Source organism: Schistocerca serialis, chromosome 6 (assembly GCF_023864345.2).
Source record: "Schistocerca serialis cubense isolate TAMUIC-IGC-003099 chromosome 6, iqSchSeri2.2, whole genome shotgun sequence".
NCBI lineage: Eukaryota > Metazoa > Arthropoda > Insecta > Orthoptera > Acrididae > Schistocerca > Schistocerca serialis.
This window is the reverse complement of record NC_064643.1, coordinates 531,563,124-531,577,633: the sequence shown is the minus strand read 5'-3', so window position 1 is coordinate 531,577,633 and position 14,510 is coordinate 531,563,124. Positions and strand designations below refer to the sequence as shown.

Here is a 14,510-nt window from a genome sequence, read left to right as displayed (position 1 = left end):
TCTTTTCATACAAAATAATACTTACGAAAAAATTCTTTGTGTTGTTCCCATAATTTGATTGACATTATTTGTAAAGAAAACCTACATAAAAACGATCCTAATCTCTTGGAATAACTGATTTTAGCCCATTAAATCATGATTATTTTGTGGTAGAGTTTATAGTCTTTTTTATATTCCTGATTACTGTATTATGGCGTCTTGGGAGTAATTTCCAATCCTCTTCCAGTTTCAGTTATATCCACAGATGGACCATACATCAGACCTAATATGTCTGGAACAAACTGATCCCTTACTTTATTCTTGAGATGAACTGATTTGTAGAGCAGAATGTGAGAGAAGTCTTTATGGAAATGGAAAAAAGAACACATTGACACCGGTGTGTCAGGCCCACCATACTTGCTCCGGACACTGCGAGAGGGCTGTACAAGCAATGATCACACGCACGGCACAGCGGACACACCAGGAACCGCGGTGTTGGCCGTCGAATGGCGCTAGCTGCGCAGCGTTTGTGCACCGCCGCCGTCAGTGTCAGCCAGTTTGCCGTGGCATACGGAGCTCCATCGCAGTCTTTAACACTGGTAGCATGCCGCGACAGCGTGGACGTGAACCGTATGTGCAGTTGACGGACTTTGAGCGAGGGCGTATAGTGGGCACGCGGGAGGCCGGGTGGACGTACCGCCGAATTGCTCAACACGTGGGGCGTGAGATATTCACAGTACATCGATGTTGTCGTCAGTGGTCGGCAGAAGGTGCACGTGCCCGTCGACCTGGGACCAGACCGCAGCGACGCACGGATGCACGCCAAGACCGTAGGATCCTACGCAGTGCCGTAGGGGACCGCACCGCCACTTCCCAGCAAATTAGGGACACTGTTGCTCCTGGGGTATCGGCGAGGACCATTCGCAACCGTCTCCATGAAGCTGGGCTACGGTCCCGCACACCGTTAGGCCGTCTTCCGCTCACGCCCCAACATCGTGCAGCCCGCCTCCAGTTGTGTCGCGACAGGCGTGAATGGAGGGACGAATGGAGACGTGTCGTCTTCAGCGATGAGAGTCGCTTCTGCCTTGGTGCCAATGATGGTCGTATGCGTGTTTGGCGCCGTGCAGGTGAGCGCCACAATCAGGACTGCATACGACCGAGGCACACAGGGCCAACACCTGGCATCATGGTGTGGGGAGCGATCTCCTACACTGGCCGTACACCACTGGTGATCGTCGAGGGGACACTGAATAGTGCACGGTACATCCAAACCGTCATCGAACCCATCGTTCTACCATTCCTAGACCGGCAAGGGAACTTGCTGTTCCAACAGGACAATGCACGTTCGCATGTATCCCGTGCCACACAACGTGCTCTAGAAGGTGTAAGTCAACTACCCTGGCCAGCAAGATCTCCGGATCTGTCCCCCATTGAGCATGTTTGGGACTGGATGAAGCGTCGTCTCACGCGGTCTGCACGTCCAGCACGAACGCTGGTCCAACTGAGGCGCCAGGTGGAAATGGCATGGCAAGCCGTTCCACAGGACTACATCCAGCATCTCTACGATCGTCTCCATGGGAAAATAACAGCCTGCATTGCTGCGAAAGGTGGATATACACTGTACTAGTGCCGACATTGTGCATGCTCTGTTGCCTGTGTCTATGTGCCTGTGGTTCTGTCAGCGTGATCATGTGATGTATCTGACCCCAGGAATGTGTCTATAAAGTTTCCCCTTCCTGGGACAATGAATTCACAGTGTTCTTATTTCAATTTCCAGGAGTGTACTTTACTTTATACTGCTCATGTTTGCCATACCTTCTTGCTTCATCACGACAACGTAATTAGCTGTAGAACAGACCCCTTGTTTCTCTTTTTGCTTTCCGTTTTTTAATGCACACTAACGCACTCCATTTCCGGATATCCTGTAAGTAAATATTTTTGAATGATTGTCGTACCTCTTGCTATGCTGTAATGTTGTAACACATTTCAGAGAATCACAGTTAGATTATGTGAATGACAGCCATCACAAAAAGTATTTTAGTTTCACTTCTACCATAATCTTTCATTTCTGTGTCTTAAAAATCTGTAATAACATACCACTGCACCATCCTCTACATTGTAAACAGTAAAATTGCGACATGCCAGCTTCTTTTTGTAGTAAAGACAACTGACCAGGGTTCCAGACACTAACTTCACTGCTTGTACATTCAAGGCAAATACACGACACTTTCCTGCTTCGGCTACCTTTTTATCATTTGACTTCTTCTGTCTTGCCCTCCCTGTCTTCATCTAGTGACCATTATACTGACTCTCTGTAATGTTATGTCATGTGCAAGAAAAACAGAGATCACATTCATCTTTCTTTAGACGATATAAAGCAATGTCATGTTCTTTTATTTCTTTTACAAATGAATCTTTTCCAGCAATTGGTTCAATATTATTAATAATCCCATCACTTTTGAACGCTCTCTGCAGTTCACTAAATTACGGAAAATGTGACTCCAAATAAAACTTGTAAGGATATGCTTCGTGATAATGGGATGGCATCTTGGGAATTTTGTGTAAAAATTTACGTACCTTTTCATTCAGTGGATTACCTTCTTCGTTCTGTTTCTTTTCTGTTTTGAAATCAGTAGCCTCTTTTCTCTGTTTAATCCAACTACTGACTGACCTTGTACCAATCCTAATGTTGAAAAGGTCATTTCTTTGTATACAGGTAATACATGATATTGTGGTTTTGTGCTCACGATGACATTTTCTTCTCGTTTCCTCTACTTTGGTTTCCTGAATAGGAAATTTCAGGTAATTATAGGGCCAGCTTCAATATTCAATTTTGTTTTGATTCGTAATTATTTACCTGCATTAGAGTTTTCTGTAGAACCAAGAGAAACTTCGAGAAAATTTCCATATTCGATGTTAAATTTGTATTTTGTGTATGACTGGGCCACTTTGTATGATTATTATAGAACTGTAGCATAATATTACTACCAGCATGCACAGAGAAGTATCTGCAAAATTAAAGCTAAGCTTTGATACTATAACATATAATAAAATGAGGAAAGAATCACACAATTCAAATCCAAGCTAACCTTATCTTTGTTGTTAAAAGTTGTTTTGTAATAGGCCTACACTTGATTGTTTTCTTACTGAAAATAGCATACTTCGTTGTTTGTGTACTTACCATTTTTGGACAGTGTGTTTTATCTTCTGCACATATTACTTGAACAATTAATAACTTATTGCATATAAATCACTAAACTATAACTCTGTTAAATTACTCAGGAAACTCTAAATCATTAGTATGTCGCCACAAGAGAGAAAGAAGCAGGGTAAATTTCTAAGCAGAAACATTTTCTGATACGACGTCTCACGTCTTAAGATCGTCTTATAAGATATGAGATTTCATACTTTCTACAGAAGAGCTAAGCTTACCTGTATTGAGATATGGGCTTTTTCATCTCATGTGGAACACATTTCTTAACATACATAAACATTTAACTCAAAACCGTCAATTTTTGAGTTCCGCTATACTGCTATCTCAACAACAAAATGCAGTATAGAGTGTGTGGACACGGTGAAATATGTTTTTGCTAGAGCGATGAAACTAACTTAAAAGTCGAAAGGAGAAGTAAAGTTATGTACAATAAATTCTAATATGGCATTCTGTTGAATGGAAGGTTTATAGGTGTGAACTATCTAATAATATCAAATATGTGTTACACTGTGAACAGATAAAGTATTTGTACAATTAATAGACCCATCACTGAACATGGGCAATAGATAACCAACATTGTGCAAAGCACAAGAGCACAATAAAACATGTCTTTCCTTTTGTTATGAAATGTAAACATCAAATCTAAGGTTTTATTCTGTAATATAAATCGTGTTATGATTTTTTATAATATAAGCGATATGCTGCTATGTTAGTAAATTGAACAGAATCAGCATTAAACATGGGAATTTGATGATAAACACTGTGTACAATACAAAAGTACAGTATCATATTTTTTGGTAGAATTATAAAACTGAGCCGCGCGGGATTAGCCGAGCGGTTTGGGGCGCTGCAGTCATGGACTGTGCGGCTGGTCCCGGCGGAGGTTCGAGTCCTCCCTCGGGCATGGGTGTGTGTGTTTTTCCTTCGGATAATTTAGGTTAAGTAGTGTGTAAGCTTATAGACTGATGACCTTAGCAGTTGAGTCCCATAAGATTTCACACACATTTGAACATTTTTATAAAACTGAGTTTGAACAACGAATCTGAAGTTGCGTTATACATTATAACCGTAGCGGTCGCGTGGTTCCAGACTGAAGCGCCTAGAACTGCTCCGCTACCCCGGCCCGCAAAATATGCATCAAACGAAAAAACCACAAAGAACGAAATTCATCCAGCTTGAAGGGGGAAACCAGATGGCGCTATGGTTGGCCCGCTAGATGGCGCTGCCATAGGTCAAACGGATATCAACAGCGTTTTTTTAAACAGGAACCCACATTTTTATTACATATTCGTGTAGTATGTAAAGAAATATGAATGTTTTAGTTGGACCACTTTTTTCGCTTTGTGATAGATGGCGCTGCAATAGTCACAAACGTATAAGTAAGTGGTATCACATAACATTCCTCTCAAGTACTTGGTATCACGTAACATTCCTTCAGCGCGGACAGTATTTGCTTCGTGATACATTACCCGTGTTAAAATGGACCGTTTACCAATTGCAGAAAAGGTCGATATCATGTTGACGCATGGCTATTGTGATCAAAACGCCCAACGGGCGTGTGCTATGCATGCTGATTTCCTACGTAGTGTTCTACCGATGTTACTACAAGATGTTTCACTGGATAACAGAATGGCGATGTACTTCCAACATGATGGATGTCCGGCACATAGCTCGTGTGCGGTTGAAGCGGTATTGAATAGCATATTTCATGACAGGTGGGTTGGTCGTCGAAGCGCCATACCATAGCCCGCACGTTCACCGAATCTGACGTCCCCGGATTTCTTTCTGTGGGGAACGTTGAAGGATATTTGCTATCGTGATCCACCGACAACGCCTGACAACATGCGTCAGTGCATTGTCAATGCATGTGCGAACATTACGGAAGGCGAACTACTCGCTGTTGACAGGAATGTCGTTACACGTATTGCCAAATGCGGACATCATTTTGAGCATTTATTGCATTAATGTGGTATTGACAGGTAATCACGCTGTAACAGCATGCGTACTCAGAAATGATATGTTCACAAAGGTACATGTATCACATTGGAGCAACCGAAATAAAATATTCAAACGTACCTACGTTTTGTATTTTAATTTAAAAAACCTACCTGTTAACAGCTGTTCAATTAAAATTGTGAGCCATATGTTTGTGAGTATTACAGCGCCATCTATCACATAGCGAAACAAGTGGTCCAACTAAAACATTCATATTTCTTTACGTACTACACGAATATGTAATAAAAACGCAGTTTATATCCGTTTGACCTATGGCAGCGCCATCTAGCGGGCCAACCATAGCGCCATCTGGTTTCCCCTTCAAGCTAGGCAAGTTTCGTCTTCGTAATTTTTTCGTCTGACACTTATTTCGTGAGATATTTGGCCCCGTCACGATCAATGGACCACCCAGTATATATCATTGAAGTGTACAGGGACTGAGGGCAGGGCTAAGGAGTGGGCAACTAAGAAAGTTGGTTTGAAATGTAAACAGAAAAATTAGAGAGGAATATAATTTTCCGTATTTTGTTGCAGCGCGAAATAAAGTACCTGGTGCAGCCATGTAAAAATTCAGACACCTTCGCTGGAAAGGCAAGAAGCAACGAAAGCGGGCAAGCCCTAAGAGCAGGGCGGAATTTCAGCAAGAGAAGTCTGCTGATTTTACAAGTATTACGGGCGCACCTCAAACGATTACCTTACACGATAGCCAATTTGGGCAGGCCGCCATGTTACGAACGCAGCGAAAAGAAGGAGCAGCGATGACTCAGATGTCCTGTTTTCCCCATGCTCAGCCCACAGCGATGTTATAAGTTGGGGCAAAGAAACCAGCACTGCAGCATAACGAGCACGTGCCAGTCCCTTACAAACAGCCATTACTGGCCATTAAAATTGCTACACCACGAAGATGACGCGCTACAGACGCGATATTTAGCCGGCAGGTAGAAGATACTGTGATATGCAAATGATTAGCTTTTCAGAGCATTGACACGAGTTTGGCGTCGGTGGCGACACCTACAACGTGCTGACACGAGGAAAGTTTCCAACCGATTTCTCATACACAAACAGCAGTTGACCGGCGTTGCCTGGTGAAACGTCGTTGTCATGCCTCGTGTAAGGAGGAGAAATGCGTACCATCACGTTTCCGACTTTGATAAAGGTCGGATTGTAGCCTATCGCGATTGCGGTTTATCATATCGCGACATTGCTGCCCGCGTTGGTCGAGATCCAATGACTGTAAGCAGAATATGTAATCGGTGGGTTCAGGAGGGTAATACGGAACGCCGTGATGGATCCCAACGGCCTCGTATCACTAGCAGTCGAGATGACAGGCATCTTATCCGCATGGCTGCAACGGATCGTGCAGCCACGTCTCGAACCCTGAGTCAACAGATGGGGACGTTTGCAAGACAACAACCATCTGCACGAACAGTTCGACGACATGTGCAGCAGCATGGACTATCAGCTCGGAGACCGTGGCTGCGGTTACCCTTGAAACTGCGTCACAGACAGGAGCGTCTACGATGATGTACTCAACGACGAGCCTGGGTGCACGAATGGCGAAACGTCATTTTTTCGGATGAATTCAGTTTCTGTTTACAGCATCATAATGGTCGCATCCGTGTTTGGCGACATGGCGGTGAATGCACATTGGAAGCGTGTATTCGTCATCGCCATACTGGCGTATCACCCGGCGTGATGGTATGGGGTGCCATTGGTTACACGTCTCGGTCACCTCTTGTTCACAGTGACAGCACTTTGAACAGTGGACATTACATTTCAGATGTGTTACGACACGTGGCTCTACCCTTCATTCGATCGCTGCAAAACCTTACATTTCAGCAGGATAATGCACGACCGCATGTTGCAGTTCCTGTACGGGCCTTTCTGTATACAGAAAATTTTCGGCTGCTGCTCTGATTAGCACATTCTCCAAATCTCTCACCAATTGAAAACGTCTGGTCAATGGTGGCCGAGCAACTGGCTCGACACAATACGCCAGTCACTACTCTTGATGAACTGTGGTATCGTATTGAAGCTGCATGGGCAGCTGTACCTGTACACGCCATCCAAGCTCTGTTTGACTCAATGCCCAGGCGTATGAAGGCCTCTATTACGGCCAGTGGTGGTTGTTCTGGGTACAGATTTCTCAGGATCTATGCACCCAAATTGCGTGGAAATGTCATCGCACGTCAGTTCTAGTATAATATATTTGTCCAATGAATACCCATCTATCATCTGCATTTCTTCTTGGTGTAGCGATTTTAATGGCCAGTAGTGTATTTCTCAATGCAGTTTCCTCTGTTCACCTCCTGCTTCTGTGGGCTGACTCAGCTGCTGCGGGCTCTTCTTCTGACTGGACGCCACAGCGCGACCTCACACATTTGACGCAGGGCTGCTGGCTGTCCTTAGCGGCCTCGTGCTCTCCGTGCCATCACCGCAACGCCCACACGGACTGTGTGCTGAGATTGGGGCATTCTCGGCAGGAATACACTGCTTCTGCGTCGATGCTGCAGGCAGCCTGGAATGTCATTGCAACATTGTTGAACAATAAACGATTGGTTTTTCAACACGGTTTTACTAACGCACTCGGGCGTCAGACAGGCATCATCTCACCAAACCACTATTCACTCATATCCTGTGGTACTGGTCCTCACTATTCTTACAAGGGGAGGCCTCGACGTTTGGACCGCGGATTTAGTTCAAACTTATTACGCTCGTAGTATTCCATTAGGACAACAAGATGTGTAAGTAGTAGCGTGTACTTCTCAAGCGTTATTGAGAAAATCGCAAGATAGTTTCGGTCGTCAAATATATACCTGTGCGTGGCCGTTTTTGCCAGGAAGCGGCGGCAGCCGAGTGGGTAGCGTTCTAGCCCCGTAATCGCTGGATCGAGTCCCGTTCGTAACTTTTTTTATTTTTAACACAGTCATTTTCTTTACTATTTATATTACAATTGATATAATGGGAAAAATATGTGTAATCGGATGAACTTTTATTAAATTTACAATGTTATTTGGCAGTCTACAAATTTTTAATATCACAAATAATATTATATTCATAACTATCGACTAGTATCACTTTATGCGTTTGGTCGTTTACTAGTCGATAGTTATTAATATTATATTATTTGTGGTAATAAAAATTTGTAGACTGCTAAATAACATTGTAAATTTAATAAAAGTTCATCCGATTACACGTATTTTTCCCATTATATCAATTGTAATGTAAATAGTAAAGAAAACGACTGTGTTAGAAATTAAAAAAACTAACGACCGGGTGTCGATCCAGCGATTACGAGGCTTGAACGCTACCCACTCGGGTGCCGCCGCTTCATGGTAAAAACGGCCACGCACAGGTATATATTTGACGACCGAAATTATCTAGCGATTTTCTCAATAACGCTTAAGAAGTACGCGCTACTGCTTACACATTTTGTTGTCCTCATGGAGCACTACGAGTGTACGAAGTCTGAAGTAAATCCGCGTTCCAAACGTCGTGGCCTCCCCTTGTTAGACCTATTTTCAACTATCAGCCAAAACAACGTCCGAATCCAGGGTGTTACAATTTCGTGTATACTAAACACGATGTGCACCTAAGGAAGGTGAACAGACCGTCAACTTCTTGGAGGAACCGACAGGAGTGAGGGTATAGGAGCAGGAGATTGCATCTTGTTAGGTAAGAGGCAGAAGGCAAAGGAAGAAACAAGTCTGGAATCCACATTCTGCCAGCAACATCCAGAAACACAGGTGATTTTCTTCCCATGTTTCCTATTCACGGCTTGCTGCAGCCAATGCTCCGAAAGTATATCTCGTCAGCAGTCTCCAAGCTGTGAGAAGTATACTACCTGCAACATAGACACTTTCTGGAGGACAAGTCGGGGTACCGCTTCTTTGAGCTTATGTCTGCTCTGAGCATCCGAGAGAGAAAGCTCAAAATCACTATTAAAACATTTGCTAATACTTGCAAAGGAAAGTGAGTGTTAAAGAAAATGAAAAATTTTTGGTCCGTGATAGGAACGTAAATTTACGATGATATTTTAAGCGATAATTTCGGGGCAGAGTGATTTGCATTGGGCTTGAGATGGGATTTTTTGTCTGTGCAGACCAGGCTTCGTCGACCCACAGAGCGGTGGAGCAGTGTGGTGAGGTGTAGGACTGCGATGACGGTGTGGGGAAATCAGACTGTGGTGGTTGAACGAGGCGTCACCTGCCTTGCGGTGAGTGCCTCAGAAATCGATGGTACAACACGGCGACACTGTGTGTGGCGGCCATAGGGACACATAACACAATAAAAAAGGTATAATTTAGAAGGAGCTTTCTCTAATGAGGCAACGTCCTTGCCGCAGTGGTTACACCGGTTCCCGTGAGATCACCGAAGTTAAGCGCTGTCGGGCGTGGCCGGCACTTGGATGGGTGACCATCCAGGACGCCATGCGCTGTTGCCGTTTTGCGGGGTGCACTCAGCCTCGTGATGCCAATTGAGGAGCTACTCGACCGAATAGCAGCGGCTTCGGTCAAGAATACCGTCATAACGACCGGGAGAGTGGTGTGCTGACCCCACGCCCCTCCTATCTGCATCCTCCACTGAGGATGACACGGAGGTCGGATGGTCCCGGTAGGCCACTCGTGGCCTGAAGAAAGAGTGCTTTTTTCCCCACTGAAGTTACAAAGTTATTCAACTTCTAGTCAAAATTTCTGAGACAGTTTAAAAGAATTTGTCTTGGAAATTGAGATTATGTTGAAAGTTATTTGCTCCAACTCGATCGTTTGTTCATAAGCATTAAAATATTTATCTGCTTTTTAACTCAAAAGTGAAAGTACTGTCCTCTGTTATAAAAGGTTGAACTGAAACTACAATTCCAGTGCCTTTACATAAAGGCAAAACAAACTGTCGTTCACTATGCACGAAATTAAATCAAAACTGTTGCTCAAATCTATTACCAAAATCAAACAGTGCAATTAAAAAAAAACTGAAACACTGAAATTACGTAGCAACACTATGAAATACACGCAGTAGTTCATTGGCCCATTAAAAATCTGAATTCCAAATAAAATGCTTAGAATCTGCGCAGTGGAAGCGTGAGATGAGAAACGAAAGAACCAACAAAATATAAAAAGAATCTCACCTGAAAAATTACAGCATAATCAGCAGCAAAAGCACAGCATGAAGAAATCGTGCCAGCTAGAACATGCTAAAGTAAAACTAAACTACTAGGAGAAAGATTGTGATGATTTTCTCATACTATAGAAAAAAGCCTTCTTACTTGAAATGACAATATTAATCTGTGTATTATAATGAAAATGCTTATTCCACAAAAACATAAACTCACAGGAAACCAAAAACCTTACTTTCTTTACAGAAATCTTACGATTATGCAAATTGAAATGAATTAAACTGAAATGACCTAAACTGAGGTGCGGAGGTGGACTATTTTGTTGTAAGAATCGCTAATATTTTCAGAACGCACCAGAAAAAATCATTATTTTAAAACTTGATGCAAATCCATTCTCTCTATTCCATAAATGCTGCGTCTGTAAGACCCTCCATCAGATCAATAATTCCTGACAACTGTCTTCAGCAAAATCCTCCTCCAATATGCAATACATTGAAAGTTACTCCATGTCCAATAGTCGACTACTCTCCACTCTACACCTGAGCCAAAGATACTCAAATACAGAGATACTACTATCATTGCCACAAGTCAACTATTCCACAGATGCCACACGCGACTGCTTCACTCTCATAACACCAAATTTTCGCACATTCTGAAACTGTCTGCAAATAACTGTCCAGTCCACCTATATAAAGTGAAAGAAATGTGAAAGACGTTTTATTCATTGCATTTCAAATAATAGCAAAATTAAAATGCAGGCCTAGCTTTTGTCACAGAATTCATTATTAATAGCACGTATTACCCAGATGCGTTACAGAGTGAATATTATCTCTTACAGGGCTCAGGGTCCTGACAGAACAACAAAATACATGGACTGGATAGAAAGTAGTGGCAATACGGTTATATTTCATATCAGAAGTTGCTGACAGACGTTCACCGTTTTTCGTGCCCTACATCTCGATCACCTTCTCCCGCAGAGATGGAAGACGTCGTACACTGTCAGCGTAGCCATCTCTGTCGATGTCTTACAAGGACCTTTTTATGGCAAGGACAATGTCTTCTTTTGTGTTGTAATCATTTCATGAAGAGGTTGCTTCAATTTGGCGAACAGCGAACAGTTCGTAATGGCACGGACTCACATCGGGTGAATACGGTGGATTTTCTAGTGTCATTCACCCCCACATACGCAGGAGCTCCTGCACGGGGTTCACCATGTAGCGTCGTGCGTTGTCATGAAGGATGATGGAATATAGCGCCAGAAGGAAACACTATTGCGCGGTCCGACAACGTGCCACTCCAATCTTGATACCCGCATGTTGTTCGTGTATCGTAAACAGACCGTTAAGGCACTCTAACTGGCGTTCCGTACTTTCAGACAGTACACACAGCAACAAATTGAAACCCAGCCATCGCTGCTCACTGCGGTACTTCAGCCCACGTTCTACTATCAGCTGCAGATAGCAGGCGTGTCGTATGAAGCCCATCCTTCTTGTTACAGCTCTGCTGCCATTACTTTTTACCCAAATCATAGCATTAAATTCACTGTCGAAATGATGAAGGCGCTGGTGTTGGCACCTGATTTGAGATTCTATTTCTCGACAGTGCAAGCAAACATTATGGTCCAAAAAAATAGTTGCCCTTGAGGAAATAATATTTGGCTAGTACCCTACATATAATATATATTCTGTCCACAGTCAAGAAGAAAACTGAATACCAACTTAATTATACAATATGATACCGGTAAATTTATGTAATCGTTTAACAAAATAGTTCACAGTTCATCCAGTTATTAGATAAGAGTGTGAATCCCACTATTAAAGAACACTTAAAATAATATGACGTTCTACTTAGTGAACTGGTGATTTACACTGCCGTTATGCTCTTGCCTGTGGGGCAGTCTTTGGACACAATGCTTGGTTTTCCACGGTGAAACTAGAATAACTGCTTCACGCTCTCAGTATTTTCTACACTTAAGTGTCTTTAACGCCAAACAAATGAAAACAGGAGCAGGAATATTAAGACATTCACCTTATCTCTTAGTTTATGAAATCTTATTATCCCTTAGTTCCTAATTTCTAAATAAATAAACGTGAAGTGTTGTAAACTCTAATCCTTTTCCTAATTCAACTATAAATGTAATAAATTTTTCTCTACGATCTACAACCATAGCTTTGGCATCGACTGCCTGTAAGATGTGTATATATAATACAGGAACAACTAACCAGTGCTGTGTTCGTCATATATCTAAAGAAAAGTTAGTGGGTTTGCTCCAAGCTTAAGGTTACTGTTGCAAAATTCTTTTTCACTGTTAGGTAAATGGCTATTCAACCTACCTTAAGACCTAGTTCCTTGCTTCTTAAATATAACTTCATGAGTTACTGCTCAGTTATAAAAATCAGTCCATTGACTAGCCAGTGAAACATGTGGACAGCTTAGTTAACTGTCATATAGCTATTTCATGGAGTACGCAAATGTGGGCAGTAAAACACAAAACCCTATTCTAGTGTGCAGGTGCAGTGCTTCACTTATAAAATTCTAGTGTCCTGATATGGTACAGTGAATCACTTTTAGAAATATGTCCTTCACACACTAAGGAGAGCAGTATGAGTATACAATAAGGCATGATTCAGTATTGTATACAAATTTAACGACGTCATGGGTCATCTTTTTAGGGTCGACCATGAATCAAAGTGTTTTTCAGTGGATCTCACAATAGAATATAGCTTAACAATTCCTTCTACAGCTTCACTTGTACACTGTAAGACAGAATTAAAATATGAATGAATGGTACACTAAGTGACACTCATTCATGTGGCACTTGAGAAGACAAGATATGTCAGTCAGTCACACAAAACACAAGATTTTTGTATTTCAGCTTAATTTCACACATGAGCCCATATGAATGATCGCACTTGTAGCATAATTATGTTTTGTGTTTTTTAAAAGAATGTTTATTATCTACAAAGTTGATGCTGATCATAGACCTAAGTTCACTTGCAGTACCCATACTAGAAACAAAAATAGGAGAGAAGAAGCAAAGCTAGGCAGCATTACTGTCATGCTATAGGTCTGATGAGGCTGGTCATTGATATGTGAAACATCATGATCCAAGCTAATTTGGCTGTCCACATGGTCCATTAGCTGGGTTAGCAATCGGCTGATGCATATCAGCGAAGTTGGGGAGCGTCAATCATTTTGTGTAGTGATGCACTGCAGTTGGTAACCTTCATACGTTCATCAAGGGTGGGTTCAAAACTAGGTTCAAACGCACTCTGACTGAGATAAAGTTTAAACACATGTGTGGCCCTATAATCCTAGGAATGGTTAAATGACTGACTGCTGTATTTGAATGGGGAATAGAACAGCTTAGGCGGAGCACAGCATCTACTTGCAAGATTCACGTGACACTAGGTCAGAGAATGTCCAGCTGTGGCTCCCTGGTTAACACATCAACACAGCAGGATCTGTCCCTCAGGAGAGGAGACACATAATGGATGACCATTCGTAAGTATCAGGCAGCAAATCTGGAGGGGAAGGGAGAAGTAACAGTCGCATGGGGCTCTATGTGCACGACCCGCACGCCCACACACTTAGGCAGGAGAAGGGAAAAGATGCCAATGGAAATAGAAGGGATTTGACCATGACCATTTCGTAATTTTTTTAAAACAAATCTAGAATATTGGGCCCTATTTCCGATTATTTCGCTCCATTTAAAACTGATATCATTGTCTCATGGTGGGACAGACAGGACAAGGCTGGTTGGTCTCTCCAAGGCTAGCGCATCTAGCGAACAGAATGGTGCTGCTATACGAGCACGCTTATCAATGCGGTGTGCGGTAGGATGAATGCCCAGCCATTGGCAGGAGCACTGCATGCTGTTTCTTAACACAGACTTCTTTGTCCTACATCTTGCGTAATAAAACAATTGCGACAAAGGGGGTTCTCCAATGAATGTTACATAGCATTCAAAAACATTCTGAGAACTACAGCTGTAAGTTGCGCAAATTCAGAACCATGTTAATGTGTGGTCTCTGATTACGATTTATTACATGTCCAAAAGAACAGCCACCACATATACAGGGTGACCATCTTAGTCCATAATGGGGAATAACTTGGGACAGAGATGAGATACAGCAAAATGTTTTAGACAGAAGTTGTAGATGACAAAGAGGGTCATGCATTGATACTAATGACTGTCACCTTGAACGT

The 14,510-nt window shown here is 42.5% G+C and overlaps 1 pseudogene; it reads left to right on the top strand.

Annotated features, from left to right (window-relative positions):
* The first annotated feature begins 9,514 nt into the window (after positions 1–9,514).
* On the top strand, positions 9,515–9,632 carry LOC126485448 (5S ribosomal RNA; annotated as a pseudogene).
* The last annotated feature ends 4,878 nt before the right edge of the window (positions 9,633–14,510 follow it).